This window comes from Macrotis lagotis, chromosome X, assembly GCF_037893015.1.
Source record: "Macrotis lagotis isolate mMagLag1 chromosome X, bilby.v1.9.chrom.fasta, whole genome shotgun sequence".
NCBI lineage: Eukaryota > Metazoa > Chordata > Mammalia > Peramelemorphia > Peramelidae > Macrotis > Macrotis lagotis.
This window is the reverse complement of record NC_133666.1, coordinates 305216015-305234291: the sequence shown is the minus strand read 5'-3', so window position 1 is coordinate 305234291 and position 18277 is coordinate 305216015.

Sequence of the window (18277 nt, the reverse complement as noted above, 5' to 3'; positions counted from 1 at the left end):
TCCACTGCACCACCTAGCCTCCCTAAAACATTAACTTTTAAAAAATTTAAGCTCCAAATTTTCTCTTTCCTCTAGTCCCTCTAACCTATAGACAAACAATGATGCCTATTATACATGTGAAATCATGCAAAACATTTTTATTTACCAATGTTTCAAAAAACTAATAAAAATAGGAAAAAATATGCTTCAATCTGTACTGAGTCATCAGTTCTGGATAGCATTTTTCATTATGAGTTCTTCGGAATTGTCGTGGATCATTGTGTTGATCAGACTAACTAAGACTTTCACAGTTGTTTATCTTTATAATAATACTGTTCTGATTTTTTTCACTTCACTTTGTGTCAGTTCACTTAAGTCTTACTAAAATTTTTCTGAAACATCCCATTTGTTATTTCACATGGCACAATAGTATTCCATAACAAATATATATACCTCAATTTGTTAATCCATTCCTCACAAGTATGCCCTCAATTTCCAATTCTTTGCCACCATAAAAAAGAGCTGCTTTTTACAAATAGGTCCTTCTTCTTTGATTTTTTGGGGATACAGACTTAATGGTGGTATCGCTTGGTCAAAGGATACTTACAGTTTTATAACCCTTTGGGCATAGTTTCAAGCTGTTCTCCAGAATGATTGGATCAATTCAAAGCTCCACCATGTTTTAGTATGCCTACTGATTTCTAACTTTTAAAGAACAATTTGTCTACCTCTTGTACTAGTTTTATGTCTTGAAAATTTAATAAGAATGACCTCATTCAATCATTTATAAAAATGCTGAACAGCACAAGATTGAAAGTGAATCTCTATGAGACTTCACTTGAGAATGTTCTCCAGATTAGTATCAGTTGATTAATATATAATCCTTTGAATTCAGTCATTCAATCAGTTCCAAATTTACCTATATTGTCATCTAAGCTAAAATTTCTTCATCTTGTTCACAAGAATGAAAGATTTTGTTAAATGATTTACCATAATACTGGCATAGTATATCCACAGTATTGCTTAATCTACCATAGGCACAAAACTGTCAAAATTGGAAATGAAGTTCATCTGGAATGAGCCCTCTATGAAGAAGTTATGCTGGATTATGGTAATTGCCACTCCTTTTTCTAAATGCTCACAAACCCTCCCTTTAATGATATGTTGTAAGATTGTATCAGAAATGTGGGTAAGCTTTCAGTTTTGATCCTAATAATTATATTTAAATATTCTGTTTACAGTTTTTTAGTTGGAAAAGAAATAACATGAAATAAAATAACAAATGAACCCAGAGTGTAAAGCTATCAAATCTCAGTCATATGCTCTCTACCCATTTGCCTAAGTTTTAACTCAATGTAATTTTAATTACTTGTAATGATTTATAAGAAATCAGGGCAGCTAGGTGGTACAGTGTATACAGTGCTGACCTTGGAGTCAAGAAGACAAGAGTTTGAATCTTGACTCAGACACTTGACTCCTACTAACTGTGTGACCTTGGGCAAGTCACTTAACCCTGATTGCCTTACATTCAGGGTCATCTCCAGTCATCCTGATTCATATCTGGCTACTAAACCTAAATGACTACAAAGGACAAAGTAAGGCTGGTGACTCAGCACAGTACACCCTCACTCAAATCCAATTCACATGCTTGACATGGCATTCATCTCTTTGATGGTGTGGTCTTCCTCAAAAATGAAGGGCAAACTAGCTTTTAATGTGAATATAGAGCTATGATATAAAATTTTCAGAGAGGTTATGACACTTTTATATAGGTCAAGCTAGACAATTAGCTTTATCAGCTTCACAGCTTTCTAGAAACAGAATAGAAAGTATGAAATGTCATATTAGATTAGAATGCTCATAAATTGTGCTATAGAATAAAAACATCATATTATAGAATCTTAGGGTGTTAAGGAAGCTTGGAAATATTCTATTATTATTCCTGCCCAAGTCTATAGATCAAATTTGTGGTGTGGATATTGTAAAATCTTCCAAAACTTGGTTCTTAGTGGGAAAAAAAAAATCTTTACAAGTATATAGGTCCCTAGGAAATAGTTCTGGCTATTTGTTTCTTATGCAACTTGATAAACCCTTCCTTACACCAGAAGTGCTAGTTCTCCCTGATACCTTATACTGGCCTTTTCAGGACTGTTCATCTATCTTGGGGGGGGGGGGGCTCTACTTTTTACCCAACTCTCTATCCACTATACCACAGCTGCCTCTGTATCATGATGTACAGCAGAGGGATCAAATTTGTAGATACCAGTTGCAAAATTTTCTAACATAGCTCAACCCAGATCAAAATGTAATTGAGAAGGCAGAGCCAAGATGGCGACAAGAGAGGATCCTGTCTTAGAAGCTCTCTCATAAATCTTCAAAACTAAGGACTCTAACTAAATTTTCAAGAGACAGAACCCACAGAGGGACCCAGTGTGGCCGTTCTCCTACTCAAGGTAACCTGGAAAAGAACAGAAAGGCTCTGCTCCCCGGGGTTGGAGGGGCGGTCTGCCAGAGGGGTGGCCTGCCAGAGTGAAAGAACTTCAGCCTCCTGGAAGCAGCCCCAGAGTGCTGGGAGCACAGGCTCACAGCAGCAGGGAAATCTCCTGATCTACACCCCAGGGAGGACCAGGCACAAATTGGGGGAACACCTGGGGGACCTCTGCCAGAGGGAGCAGCCCTCAGGGCACACAGCAAGACAGTCCAGATCCAGGAAACAGAAGCAGGCAGATCTGGTAAGCAGGATTCCCCAGGTCATGAGCCCATTGAGCCAAGGGAGGGGAGTGAAGAGAGAGACTGCAGAGCTCTGTCCTCTGTCCCTGGAACAGGATGCTGGGGTTCTGGTTCTGACCACACTCAGATCCTGATTGCAATCTAGGCCCACCAATAGAACAGCAGGGCCCCTCCCACCTCAGCCCCGTAGCAGCGGGGGGGGGGGGGGGGGGGGGGGGGGTGTATATGGTCATTCAAGGATCAGGAGGGAGGGCAGAGCCTCACACACTGAGACCCTTGTGGGAGTTTCTCAAAAGCTCAGGAAGCACCCCCCAAAACAGGCTTAGGCTGGGAAAATGAGCAAGCAGAGAAAAAAGAGGAACACCATTGAGAAATATTTTGCCTGTGAGCTCAAGAAGGATCAAAACACTTAGTCTGAAGATGAGGAAGCACAAGCTCCTGCATCTAAAGACTCCAAGAAAAAAGAGAAATTGGGCTCAGGCTATGACAGAGCTCAAAAAAGATTTTGAAAATCAAATGAGGGAGTTAGAAGGAAAAACTGGGAAAAGAAATGAGAGAGATGCAGGAAAAACATGAAAATGAAGACAGCAGCTTAGTCAAGGAAATCCAAAAAAATGCTGAAAAAATAGCATGATAAAAACAAGCTTAGGTCAAATGGTTAAAACAGTTCAAGAAGTTATTGAGGAGAAGAATGCTTTAAAAAGCAAAATTGGCCAGATGGAAAATGAGATAAGAAAACTCTCTGAGCAAAACAAATCCTTCAGACAAAGAATAGAACTCAGGGAGATTGATGAATTTACCAGAAATCAGGACTCAATATTTCAAAAGCAAAAAAATTAAAAATTAAAAGAAAATGTGAAACATCTCATTGAAAAAACAGCAGATATGGAAAACAGATTTAGGAAAGATAATTTAAAAATTATTGGAATACCTGAAAGTCATGATCAGGAAAAGAGCCTTGACATCATTTTCAAAGAATTACTACAGGAAAATTACCCTGATATCCTAGAAGCAGAGGGCAAAATAGAAATGGAGAGAATCAACCAATCCCCCGAGAAAGAGATCCCAAAAATCCAATCCCTAGGAATATTATAGCCAAGTTCCAGAGCTCCCAAGTCAAAGAGAAAATATTACAAGCTGCCAGAAGGACACAGTTCAAATATCGTGGAGCTGCAGTTAGGATCACACCGGACTTAGCAGCAACTATATTAAAAGCTCGTAGGGCTTGGAATATAATATACTGGAAGGCAAAAGAGCTTAGAATACAATAGAGAATCAACTACCCAGCAAAACTGAATGTCCTCTTCCAGGGAAAAGATGGACTTTCAATGAACCAGGGGAATTTCAAATGTTCCTGTTGGAATGGAGAGGGCTGAACAGAAGGTTTGATCTTCAAATACAGGACTTAGGTGAAGCATAGAGATTGGAGGAGAAGGGGAAAATATGAGGGACTTAATGATGATGAACTGCATGTATCCCTGTATAGAAAAATGACACTGATAATATTCATATGAACCTTCTCAATTAACAGAGCAGGTAGAAGGAGCTTTTATAGTTGGAAGCACAGGAAAAAGCTGAATTTGAAGATAAAATGTGGTGTAAAAATGGAATCAATAGAAAAAATGGAAATGTAATGGGAGAAAGAAAAAGGAGAAGGGGAATAGGCGAAGATATTTCATATAACAAGATTTTTCTTTATTACAATGAGCTATTGCAATGATATGGAAGGGGGAAAGACAAGGGGGAATGAGGGAATCTTTGCTCTCATCAGAGGTGGCTAGGAGAGGAAACAGCATATATACTCAATGAGGTATAGGCATCTGGAGTAAGAAGGGGGGGAACAGGGGGAAGGGGGGGAATGTGAGTGATGGAGGAGAGGATGGACCATGTGGGGAGAGTGGTCAGATATAACACATTTTCTTTTTTACTTCTTGCAAGGGGCTGGGATTGGATGGCCTGTCCAGGACCATAGGGCCAGGTGGATGCTGGGCCTAAGGGGTGGTAGGGGGGTTCAGGGCCTCTTGGCCCCAGGGCCAGGGATCTGTCTTCTGTACCACTCAGCTACTCTACAGCAGAGTCAGAGTGAAATGAGAGAGAAAATATAGTACATGGTAGTGGAGAAACATGAAAGGAGGGAGTTGCGATCAGCAATGGCAATGTTGGAAAAATATGGAAGTAACTTTTGCGATGGAATTATCATAAAGAATGTGATCATGTGATCCACCCACACATTTTTTATTATTATTATTGGGGGGGTGCAGGGCACATGGGGCTGGGTGGCCTGCCTGGGGCCACATAGCAGGGTGATCGTTGGGTGTCTGAGGCCGGATTTGGACCTGGGTACTCCTGGCTCAAGGGCCAATGCTCTGTCGGCCACCCAGCCACCCCTACTATTATTACTATTTTATTTTATTTTATTTTGGGTCTTTTTTTTTCTTTTTTTGGTCTTTTCAGGGCCGTGGGGTTGGGGTGGCTTGCATGTCACACGACTGGGTGATTGTTGGGTGTACAGGGCCAGATGTGGGCTCTGGTGCTCATGGCTCCAGGGCTAGTGCTCCGTCCATTGTGCCACCTGGCCATACCTACAATTATTACCATTATTTTTTTATTTTAATTTTTTCCTCTCCCCTTTACTTTATCACTCAAGCGAGTCTATATTTTTTGGGGGGAGGGGGTATTTTGTTTACTCTTAAACAAGAATATTTTATTAACGTATAAAAAATTATTTGTACAAAATGACAATAAATAAATATTAAATACAAAAAATGTAATTGAGAAATGTTCAATGAAATAAGTAAAAATAAAATGCATTGATAATGTTAGTTTGGAGTTTTCTAAGTCAATATATAGGTACAGGAATCCCTTTCTATTTGAGATTTCCACACTGACTTTACACTGGTCACAAGCCTTGCCCTTCTTTTTCATTGAGTCAGTCTTTTATTTTTTCTGTGTTGGATTTGGTAAAGTATATCTTGTTCTCCAGATTTAAGGCACTCAAAATCAGGAACCATATCTTGCTGTAAATAGAGTGTCATTTTCTATTTTATATATAGATATGGAATTTCAAAGTAAACCAAAGGTCTGTAAAATTATCTTTTTCAGTTTTTTGCACTAATAAAACTAATGCTGCCAAAACTAGAAAGAAAACAATTTTCACAGCTAGGGGTTCTGATAGAGGTCTCATTTCTAAAATATATAGAGAATTGCATCAAATTTGTAAGGTTACAAGTCATTTTCCAATTGATAAATGGTCAAAGGATTTGAACAGACAGTTTTCAAATGAAGAATTTAAAGCTATATAATCAAATGAGGAATTTGAAACTATATAATCATATGAAAAAATGCTCCAAATCATTACTGATTAGAGAAATGCAAATTAAAATAACTATGAGGTTCTACCTCACATCTTTTAGATTGGCAAAGATAAAAAAAGGGAAAATGATCAATGTTAGAGATTTGTGGCAGGATTGGGACATTAATGCATTGTTGGTGGAGTTGTGAAATGATCCAACTATTCTGGAGAACAATATGGAACTATGCCCAAGAGCAATAAAACTGATCATACTCTTTGACCCAGCAATACCAATACTAGGTCTACATCCAGAAAAAAATCATAAAAAATGGAAAAAGTCTCACATGTTCCAAAATATTCACTTTTTAAAAATTTTTATTTATTTAATGCAATGGGATTAAGTGACTTGCCCCAAATCACATAGCTAAGTAATTATTAAGTGTCTGAGACTGGATTTGAACTCATGCCCTCTTGCCTCTAGGGCAGTGCTCTATCTATTGTGCCACCTAGCTGCCCCTCCAAATTATTCATAACAGCTCCTTTTGTAGTGACAAAGAATTGGAAATTGAGAGGATGTCCATCAATTGGGGAATAGCTAAACAAGTTATACTATATGAATGTTATGGGGTACTATTGTTTTATAAGAAAACCATGAATGATTTGACTCTAGAGAAGCATGGAATGAATTACAGGAACTGTTGCTGAGCAAAGGGAGCAGAACCAAGAGCAATAATCACATATTAACATTACTTATTAAAAACTTTGTGAGTTGATCAACCATGATGGATGCAGCTCCTCTCAGCAGTTCAGAGAGCTGGGACAACCCTAGGAGACCTACCGTAGACAATGCTATACATATCCAAAAGAAGAAAAACACAAACAAAAACCCTACAGAATCTGAATGAACACTGCATTCACTTTTTTGTTTTGTTTTGTTTTTGCAAGGCAAAGGAATTAAATGATTTGCCCAAGGTCACACAAGTAATTATTAAGTGTCTGAGGTAAAATTTGAACTCGAGTCCTCCTGACTCCAAGGCCAGTGCTGTATCCACTGTACCATCTAGCTACCCCAGTACATTCACTTTTTTAAAAATTTTCCTTATTTTTCTTTCCTATCTCATGGTTTTCTTTCTTTTTTCTTAATCCTAATTCCTCATATGGAAAATAACTAATCTAAAAACATGTTAAACACAAATGTGTATGTACAATATTCATTAGACTGTTTGCCACTAAGGGTAGAAGGAAATTATATAACTTAAAAATATGTATATGCATGTAGACAAATATTGAAAAACTTTCATAACATCATTGGAAAAATAAAATATCAACTGGGAAAAAAGTCAAATAAAAGAAAATTATCTTTTTCAGAACAGCCTATTGCCCAAATCTTGCCCAAATATCCATGCAAAATGATTCAGTCACATGACCAACTATACCAGTGATCTGTGATATCCCCTGCAAGTCACTGACAGACAGCCTATGGAATAGATTGGTAGATTGGTGATGACCATATTTTTGTTTGACTTAAGTCAAGCAAGTCAGAATTGTTGAATAATTTCTGCCACACTCCTGGGCACATACATACATGTGTATACATATACACATGTATGTATATAAATTTATTTAATAGCATCCTAATTTATTCATAATAGAAAATTCATCATAGAAAATGATGAAGCATTTACAGCAAAACCTGCTTCCTGACTTTGATCCTGACTTAAATCTAGCAAATAAGAACTACATTATATACATCACACATAGGGAAAAAAAGACTGACATAAGAAAGACTATCTCAGATCCCTTCATTTCTAAACATCTAGTTCTGGTTCAGGAAAAGAACCAGGGGTATGGCCTAGGTTCATTCAATGAAAGGACATGGTTACTAACATAGAAAATCAATTCCCCTTGCTCCAGGTGTGTCTTTCCCAATTTATTGAGCCTCCCAGTCTCTATGGAATGCATTAGCTCCAAGACTAAGAAAATAGATTGAATATTTGTTGATCTTTGACCTGTACAAACATTCTTGATAATTCCAGTCAAACTGAATTACCATTACTTCACTATGAGTAAGTGATTATCTATGACTATCATTTGGGGCTGACCCTCATGCAGGTAGAAGGATGGGGATTTACTTCTGGATTAAGAAGTGGCCAAAAGAACCCAGAGGGGATAAGATATGGGTCTGATAAATTTAAATGTAGGATAGTTTCCCAACAAGAAGTACTGGGTGTCAGAAACTGAGTATCGTTTTTTCTTCCCTTCATTCCATAAAATATCTCCCTTCCCAGTTACCCTGTCATTGGTAAAGGTAATACAATCTTTCAGATACTTAAAGTTAAAAATCTTAGTCATTTTTGTATCATTCTCTTTCAATTCCAACTCTACATTTTCCAAGTACTCTCTATTAACTTTCTAAATACCTCTCCCATTCACTCCTTTCTTCTTCTTCTACATATCTCATCAACTCAAATTTTGATTATGGGAACAATGGTATAGTACCCTTGTACTGTACTCCCAACAAGTCTTCATTTCATAAAACATTATGGTGCAATAGAAAGGGGACTAAATTTTGAATCAAAGGACTTGATTTCACATCCTTGCTCTGTCATCTATTACTTCATGTGTAACAATTCAGGAAATTACTTCACTTTCTTCATCTTCTCTTCAAATTATTATTTCACAGTAAACTTCCTAGGAGGGAAAAAGCTGTTTAAACATGTGGCTTCCACTTCTCTCCTATTATACTTCTCTCCCTTCCCATGGGTCCAAACCTGAAGCTGCACAAAGTACCTTTAATCCCTCTTCAACTTCCTTTAATGTTATCTCCCCCACCCCCTTAGAAGACAAGATTCTTAACAGGAAGGATTGTCATGCTTTGCTTGTGTTTGTATTCCCAGCTTGTAGCATGGTGTCTAGCTTATAGCTACATCTGTCCAAGGCTTTTTCCACATGTAATAATTACAACTATGAGATTTCCTTGACTTTTCTTATTAATACAATTTATTTGTAGTAGATATGTTTGGCCATTATCCTCAGTTCACCTTGACCATAATGATGAGGACTTTATTCTAGCATTGATAACATCTCCCTGTACAAAGTATAAACATCTTAATTGCCCCACTAATATGGACTTTTGATTGGCATTGATAATATTTTCTTGATAAGATCTGAATACCTTGTTTGGCTCTGGGTTGCTGCACTGACTACCCATTGAAGATGACTATTTAATTCATGGTCAGCTCAAAATCTGGACTACCCCTTGGACTTAATCTTTATAAGAGAAATTAGGGCAAAGAGAAAAAAGAATAAGAGTTGAGGTGTTGGAGGTATGAACTTGGTTCCTTGGAGTCTGGGCATCCACATAGACCTTCCACATAGTCATGTGCATCAGAAACCTCTAGCCTTAAGTTTCTCAGTAGAGTAGTGGCCTAATGTACAGGGTGCCTGAACCAAGTTAGCAACTGAAGAGGTTTGAATCAGCATCAACAGAGCAGCAAGATATGATAGACAGGAGTAGAATGAGAACAAGGTTCACAGAGAAAAGGAGAGCTTTCTTTACTTTGTAAATTCTGATGTGATTCCTTTGTATTTTCTCTCTAGGATAAAGTAAATTTAATTCTATTCTTGATGTTTTATTACCCTGAGTATTACTATATAAGTTAAAGACCCTTTTTTTGGATAGTGACCTAAAAGTGTGCCATATTTTAATGTTTTCATTGGTCATGTGACAGAAAGAATAATAATGAATTCCAAAGTCTGAACTAGATCCACACAAACTCAGAATCTCAGGTTCTGGCCAGTAGAGTTGCATATATTACACTGTTTCCTTGGTTTTGAGCACTCCTGACATAAATCCTATTTGATCCAAATGAATTCTTTATTTCAAACCAAGAGTTCCCATTATATGTAATGGGTGGCTTTCCCACTAAGAACAGCAGTAAGGCAGAGCTATGTACTTTCAAAATCACTATTTGCCATCACTACTAAGACCTGTCCATTCTATCTTCACAACATTATTTGAATATTGCTCTCTTCTTACTCTGCCATCATCCTGATTCAAGCCCTCATCACCTCTTGCCAAGATCATTTTAAAGGCCTACTAATGGGTTTCTCTGTTTCTACATTCTCCTTTCTCATATTCATCTTCTACATACCTGTCAAAATAAGAAACTAGGACACAAGTCTAACCCTCACAGTCTTCTAATTAAAAGCTAACAGTGGTTCCTATTCCCTCTAAGAAAACAACATACCAGCCTGGCAGTTAAAGCCATCCACAGTCTATCAGCAATTTACTCTTTTCAGGTTTATTTTTGCTCTATTTTTTTTAATTCTCCTTTATTAGCTCTACTTTTCATGCTAAAATAAACCACTAGCTATTCCCAGAATCTGCCTCTGGGAATTCACTTAAGCCATTGTCCATTACTAGAATGTATTTTCTCCTAAAATCACTATCTCTTAGAATTCTTATCTTCCTTCAAGGTGGAGTTGTAGTACCACCTAATCTATGATATAAATTGTAAATGATCTCTGTCTCTCTCTACTCAAATTCACATGGATTATTTTATTTCTGTACCATTGTTTCTTCCTTAAGGGCAGGGACCTTCTCATTTTAATCTTGCAAACTAATCATCTAGCATAGTGCCTAGCTATGTCTATGCCTAATTTAGTAGCTAGTTAATAAATCCAGGTTGTGTTGAATTGAATTGATTCTCTGCTTTGGAACAGATGATATAACATTAACAGACAACAAAGAGAACATGAAAGCCTATTTCACTTATATTTTCTTTACCAATGAGGAAGGTCTTCAAAGTAGAAAGAAAAAACAACCATAGTTAAGAGGAACTCAAGTACAAAAAGGTAAATAGATTATAAGAGAGCACCAAACTATATGCATTCAGAGCTGCCCAAACCTGAATAATGAAAACATCATAAAAACTAAAATAATTTGTCCATATGATCTCTGAAATACTTCAATTATCTTTGAGAAATTAAGGGATTAACATAGAATTTTTCCAACAGGTTTCTTGTAAGGATTAAATTATAATATTTATAAAGCACTTTGCAAACCTTAAAGTGTTATATAAATATTAGTTTATTAGGAACAACAGGAAAAGTGAGCAAAACTGAAAATTAGCAAGTGTCCCAGATTTAAAATACATTTTTAAAAGTTGTTCTTCTAACTTACTATTAAATGAATCTGACATTTATCCCTAGTAAGATTCTAGATTAGGTTATTAAAGCATTGATTTGTAAATACTTAGAAAAGGAAGCAAGTAATCACTATGAACTAGCAGAGGGTTCACTTTTCAATTCGACTAATATTTACTAAGGGCTAGAAAGAAAATACAGTTTTAGGTGGCATGAGAATATAAAGATTAGAAAGGTATCTTTCATACTGTTGATAGGGTGATTAGAGTGGGGGGGGTAGAGTAATTCTGTACACATGTAATACCTTATTTCAGCAAAGTCTCTCATTATTATCCTCATGGACAATTTGAAGAAATATGAACAAGACAATAGTCCTATTAGCAGAAAACTGCAGAATGAAGTGGAAAACTCAATCAAATGAGAATAAAGAGATTTTGTTTCTCATTCCAACTCTGCCATTAATTTACTGTGTGGCATTGAGCAAGTCACAATGTCTCTAGGCTTCAATTTTGTCAACTGGAAATCAAAGAGACTCAACTAGACAATCTGTAAAATCCTTTTTAGGAAAAAAAAATTATTTATAGTTGCATCAAGGACTGAGCAATAATACCAAGAAAATATTTATTAATCCATCAAAGTCAGTTTGAAGCAAAATCACTAATATTTCCTCTCCTGGTCAACCTTTTTTTATGGACTTGGATGAAAATATCCATGATATGCTGCTAAAATTTGAGAGGACAGAGCTTATATAAGTATTCCTTCAAGTCATTCATTGAGACCATGAAAGCATGATGTTAGATGAGACTTTGTTCCCATATGAAGATTAGAAATAATCTTAGAGGAAAAATGAAGAGGAAAGAGTGGGAGAGGAGATGAGAGAGAAGAAAGAAAGGATGCCAAAGAGGAGAGGTAGGATTGAGAAAAGTGAAAGAAGAAAGAGAAAATCAGAAGGGGAATGGGGGAGAGAGGGAAAAAGGACAAAAGGGAGAGGAAGATAATGAGTTTAGTTGTATTTACAGTGATGTTGTGAAGCAGCTTTGTTGTGGCTATGCTGTGTGAGATATATACCTATGCAGCAAATATAAACAACTGAATCAGCTCAAAAACATCTTAACAAGCAAAAATGATGGGCCCAAACTTTCAGGATTCAATTCAATAGGTATAAACATGAAATACTGAACTTAGGAGAAAAAAACAGCTGAGTACACATGAGGGAAAATTGACCTAATCGCTGTTCTTATAAAAAAGATTTGGGTATTTTAGTTGACTTGTTCAGAGTGAGCTAACAGTGTTATATGAGCAATGAAAGTTAGTGATACTGGCAGGCATATGGTGTCCAGATTTAAAAAGGTAATTATCTTTAATCAATTCACTACTGGTCTGACCACATCTAGAATGTGGTAGCTAAGTTGTAGGCATTACATTTTTATGGAGAAAAACAGGAATTATCTGGAGCCATGTCATGTGAAGAAAGGTTTAGTAAGTGGGAATATTTAACCTAGAAGGGCTAAGACTGGAATGGGGGCCAAGGGGATGGAAGAGGAGGAGGAGAATGAGGAATCTTTAAATATCTGAAGAGCTACCATAGAGGAATCAGATATATACTATACCACTGCAGAGGTTAGAACTAGAATTAGGAAATGAAACTTAAAGAAGATTTTGACTCAATATAAATGTAAAGGAGTTAGATAAGGGGAGACTTATCAAATTTAGAGGTATCCAATACAATTTGTTGATATAACAAGGTGTGGGGATACTGTTAATCTAATTGAAAAAAAATCATCAGTCAATCAGATGAGAAAAAAAGTGTTGGGTACTAAATAAAGGCAAATGATGTAACAGGGATTTTCTAGTGACTGGCTAAAGGAGAATCAGTCATGTTCTTCACAAACTATAAAAACAAAACAAACTGGTCCCATTTCTCAAGCTTTCAGCTCTGGAGGATGTGCTCTTCATCTTTTCCACTGTACCCCTTCCCGAGTGCAGTAATTAGAAGCTGTCTAGCACCTGGGGCAATCCCCAACTCACAGGATCAGTCTCCCAGACGATGGTGACCTCAGGTTCAAGATATTCTTTGAGTCCCACAATTCTAAAGTTACCATTCACAAACCCCAGACAATGTTTACCTTTCACTATAGCCAGAGGATACAATTACATGTTGCTCATACGCCTTTGAATCCAGTAAAACTGGTCTCCTTGCTGTTCCATGCACAAAACACTCCCTCCTCCAGCTTCAGGCATTTCCCCTTGCTCTCCTCCAATCCTCCTTTCTCTCAATCCTCATCTCTGGTTCCTGGCTTCTCTGACTTCTTTCAAGTCCCAGCTAAAATCTTACCTTCTGCAAGAAGTCCTTGCTAATACCCCTTAATCCTAAAATCTTCCTTCTGTTAATAATCTTTCATTTATCCTGCAGATGCCTTGTTTGTTACATAGTTGGTGTATATGTTGTCTCTTCTGTTAGACTGTGAGCTTCTGTCTTCTGCCTTTCTTCTTATCCCTGGTGCTCAGCAAACACAATGCCTAGCACGGAGCAGCTACATAATAAATGCCAGTTGACTGACAATTCGTTCATAACAAAGTCATTTACTGAAATGGCTTAGTCAGAAAATGATCCACAAAACATCTCCCCCATAAATCTGGGACTTGGCATCAGCAGGGAGTGCAGATGAACCTAAATGGCACAAAGAGAGAGGTTTACTTGTAAGGAATCTATGTTACCAAGGTATATGTGAAGAAGGGCAGCTCATGAATCTGATAAGATGCATACTATTTGTGTCTTCACACAGCTCTCCTAACCTTGATCTCTAGCATCTGCCAGATGTTGCCTTCCCAGACCTATAGTTTACATTCTACTGTCTCTAGTTTTTGACTCTGTTGAACCAGAAATACAGTTAGAGCGTTGCAATACTCTTTTTTAAAAAACAAGAATGGAGTTCCATCTGGAGAGGAATACTAAACAGGTTATTTCACAGGAGCTATATGAATTGTAGTCTTCTCCAAAGAATAGGCAATGTTTTCTCTCTAAAAGAGCCAGAGCCTGGAATGCCCAAGAACTTTTGCATTTGAAGTGGCTCATGAGGTGAACCCCCCCAAAGTTGGTGCTGACCCTGAAATCTCTTTTCTCTGCTATAAGACAAGATTCTGGAATCATCCTGTCTAAGTGCTTAAGAATCCCCCATATCTAAAGAGAAAGTTAGACTTTAGGAAATAATATCATTATTTTCTCCTCTCCAAGTGAATCTAAGCAAGTCTCCTATGATCATGTGCTTCTGTCAGGAGTTGTCATTAGTATTGCTGGTTGGGGGAGGTAGGAATCTTCCTCTCCTTTGCTGTATTCTGGAAAAGGTATAAGGGGAAAAGATGAAGAACAAATTCTTAAGAGTTGAGAGCTTGAACAGAATGTGAGCAATTTGCTTTTAATCGGCTACGAGGCATATGACTGATCTCAGTCATTCAATCACTAAGAGATTTCAATAATCTATTAGTCTTTATCCAATGACCCTGTAACCTCTTGTCTGAGGAACTTTTTCAATTTGATCAAAAACTAACAATGGCCTATACCCATGTACTCCATTATCAGGTTATGGGTGGGGGCTAATTTGATCACTTTCTTTGCATGATTCACTTCTTTAATTCAAAGAAAAAAATTGCTAGCAAAGAAAACTGTCCCCCAAATATTTTATCATGAAGGGGAAAGAACAAGCACTTATTAAGTATCAACTAAGTAGCAAACACTTTATAAATATCTCATTTGATCCTCACAATATCCCTGGGAAGTAAGAGCTATTAGTACCTTTATTTTACAATTGAGGAAACTGAGGCAGATAGAAGATAAGTGACTTGTCCAGGTCACACAGGTAGTTGGTTTCTGAGACTGGAAGAATTCAGATCTTTCTAATTCCAGGACCAATACTATCTACAATTCAATTGCCTTTCTCATTGAGATTTATGTTACTAAAAATATTCAAGTACAGGCTTATTAAGGATGCTCTAAACGTTCCTTCACTGAGTAGGAAGTTAAATTAAATGGCCTCTGAATCTCTTCCAAGTTGAAGGTTTTGTTATTAGGGACCATAACAACAACTGTACAATAGCAACCTGAAATGTGTCTTTGTGGAGTCAGGTTATCTTGTTTATCATAAAAAGATTGAGGGCAATTTTTAAGGGCAATAAAGTTAATATATTTAAATATTTTGCTCTTGTGTAAATTAAAAAGTGCATGAAGGAGAGCTCAGTTCCTTGAACCTCAATTTATTCACGTTAGTAGTTCCATAAAGCATAATCTTTCATTTATACTGGTAAATTGCATAGTTCGGGCCCAGAAAAGAACAGGTTAAGAGTTTTCCTAAATTTAGTCACATAAAATATGGAATTCCAGTAAGTGCCCCATTGTGCTAAAGAATTGATCTATTAAGTCACACACACATATACACATACACACATACGCATGTACAAATACAAATAATCATCATCCACATTCCAAAAACAGAATGACAGTTATTGATCTCAAATAAGGTTCTTAATGACCATCAGCCCCAGTTTCCTCTCACATAAAATTAAAGAATTGTATTCAATGATCTTCCAGATCTCACAATCTAGGTTCTATGAAATTTTAAAAAATCAAATGATCAGGGGCGGCTAGGTGGCGCAGTGGATAGAGCACTGGCCTTGGAGTCAGGAGTACCTGAGTTCAAATCCGGCCTCAGACACTTAATAATTACCTAGCTGTGTGGCCTTGGGCAAGCCACTTAAACCCCTTGTCTTGCAAAAAAAAAAAAATCAAATGATCAAGAGATAATTATATATGTAAAGCTCTTTTCAAACTTACTCCCTTTTTTATTTTAAAACCCCCTAGAAAGATTATTGGTCAGAATGTGGACTAAAACTCAAAAGATAAGATATAGCCCTGTTTTCTTACTTATTTTTATACAATTTTATACAATTTGGGATAATATCTTAAAAGATAGAATTTTAGTGTAGTAGAAAAAAGACAGGTTTTGAGTCTTAGGAGTTGGGTTCAAATCCTGATTTTACCACTTATATCCTGTATTATCCTGAGTAAATCCCTTTATTTCTTTGGAATTTGGTTTTTCTCATTTGTAAAATAGGAATACAAGTTTAACTATTTTTTCCTCAAGGCAGGCATACTGTGAGGATTAATGAATTGCCACTAAAAAAATGTTCTTAGAACTGACTACAGAAATGGTAATAGCATTATTGTTAGATGTTAATTTTGGGACCATTACACATTTGTCAAATATGTTGCATTAAATAGCTATCTGTTAAATAGTTTCATATATGCCTAACACATTTGGAATACCCAATAAATATTAAAAACTTCTGAAGACCACAAAGGCTAGGCCCATCTCGTCTGCTTATCTGAGTGCTATCTGCAGTAGGCAAGCAAAGTTCCTGCCATGCAGAGCACATAAAGCAGGGCCTCCCTTATACAAGCTTGCACTATTCTGAAAGATAATGAGGCATTTTTTCCAACAGCATTTTTTTTTCATTTTTGGAGAAGGATAGGAAAAAAATAGCAGATGACCCTTGGAAATTGCTGTTGGTCCCCCTGATTTTCTTTTTTTCAGGCTTCATAATGATGGTTCAGAGGAAGAGTTCTTGACATTTTGAGTCATTAAACCCTTTGAATAGTCTGGTAAAGCCTGCAGACCTCTTTTCAAAACAAGTTTTTAAACACATAAAATAAAATACATAAGATTACAAAGGAAATTATATTGAAAATGCTGTTATAGGTGGTCTCCCTTTGGTAAGACAGCCTGCTCTTATGGGGGTGTGATCCCCAAAATAAATTATCTTTACCCTATATCCTTCCTTACTGCCTATATCTGGTTCTGCTCTCCCTCCTACTGCCTCTTCTTCTAATCCACTATTCTCTCTCCCTTAACTTCTGATAACCACAATAATACAGAAATCAACTTTTTTTTGTCCCTAAAAAAAAGGAAATACAGATATCATAAAAATTTTCTTTTAATTTTCAGAACCCAGATAAAGATCTCTAATCTATAATATCTATAGGAAATTACAATGAGATAAGAAATATTTGATTCAAAGTGTTTGTCTTGCTTATCACCCAACTTGAATTAAATTCAGTGTAAAGAACTTCCCTCAATAGTTTTACAATCTGTACTTCCCACCTGGAGGAGGAGCTTATGGGAGAATGTGAAGAAACAGATAATGGGAAAGAGATAAAAAGGAAAATATGATTATGAGTACAAAGATTAAACCTGAAGAACTGGGAGAAAGAAAGAGGATGACAAGAAGGTGACCCAGGGCTGGTCTCATTTATGTTGATGTTGCTTTCCTCATTGATCTCTACTTCCCTCTTGGTCCATCTCTCTAACCCTTGAATCTTTTCAGGTCAGGTTCAGTTGCTAGATTCAAATATTTATTTTACTACTCCTTTATCCCAGCACCTGTAAAAAAAATTAAGTTGGACTTAGCAATCAGAGTAAAGTATGCCCAGTAATCTGAGAACAAATCATCATTGTCTACAAGATAGCAACCAAATGCATCAATTAGAAACTTCTCCTTACTGGTAACAGACTAGTTCCTACAAAAGATTTTGTTGAGACATTAAGTCTCACCAGACCAGTTCTGCTATGAAGAAACCAATGTCATTGCTTAGAAATGTAATCTATTCCTTCCTGAAACAAAGCATAGTTATAAAGTCTGAGTCAGCAACAGTCTAAGAATAGAACAAGAATCACAATTTCACAAAATTTCAGAGTAGAAAATAACCTCAGCAGTTTTTTAATTCACCTTGTGCCAGGACAGAATACTACAGAACTATCACTTATATATTCATTTAATCTATGCTTCTCAATGCAGCATATCTGCATAAATATATGCTGGTACATATGTGTGTATATTCATATATATACTCACAAATATATAGACATAGATATATACATATTGTATTCACCAATAAAATGTAAACACCTTAAGAGCAGGGATTTTTTTCATTTTTATCTTTTTATATATGCTATATATAATAGCATATAATAAATAGGCATGTAGTAGTTTGACTGTGGTTACTAACTTGGTTAAATTAAAAACCCACTACTCCTGATTGGACTAATTACCTAGTTTGAAAGAGTTCTAGATATG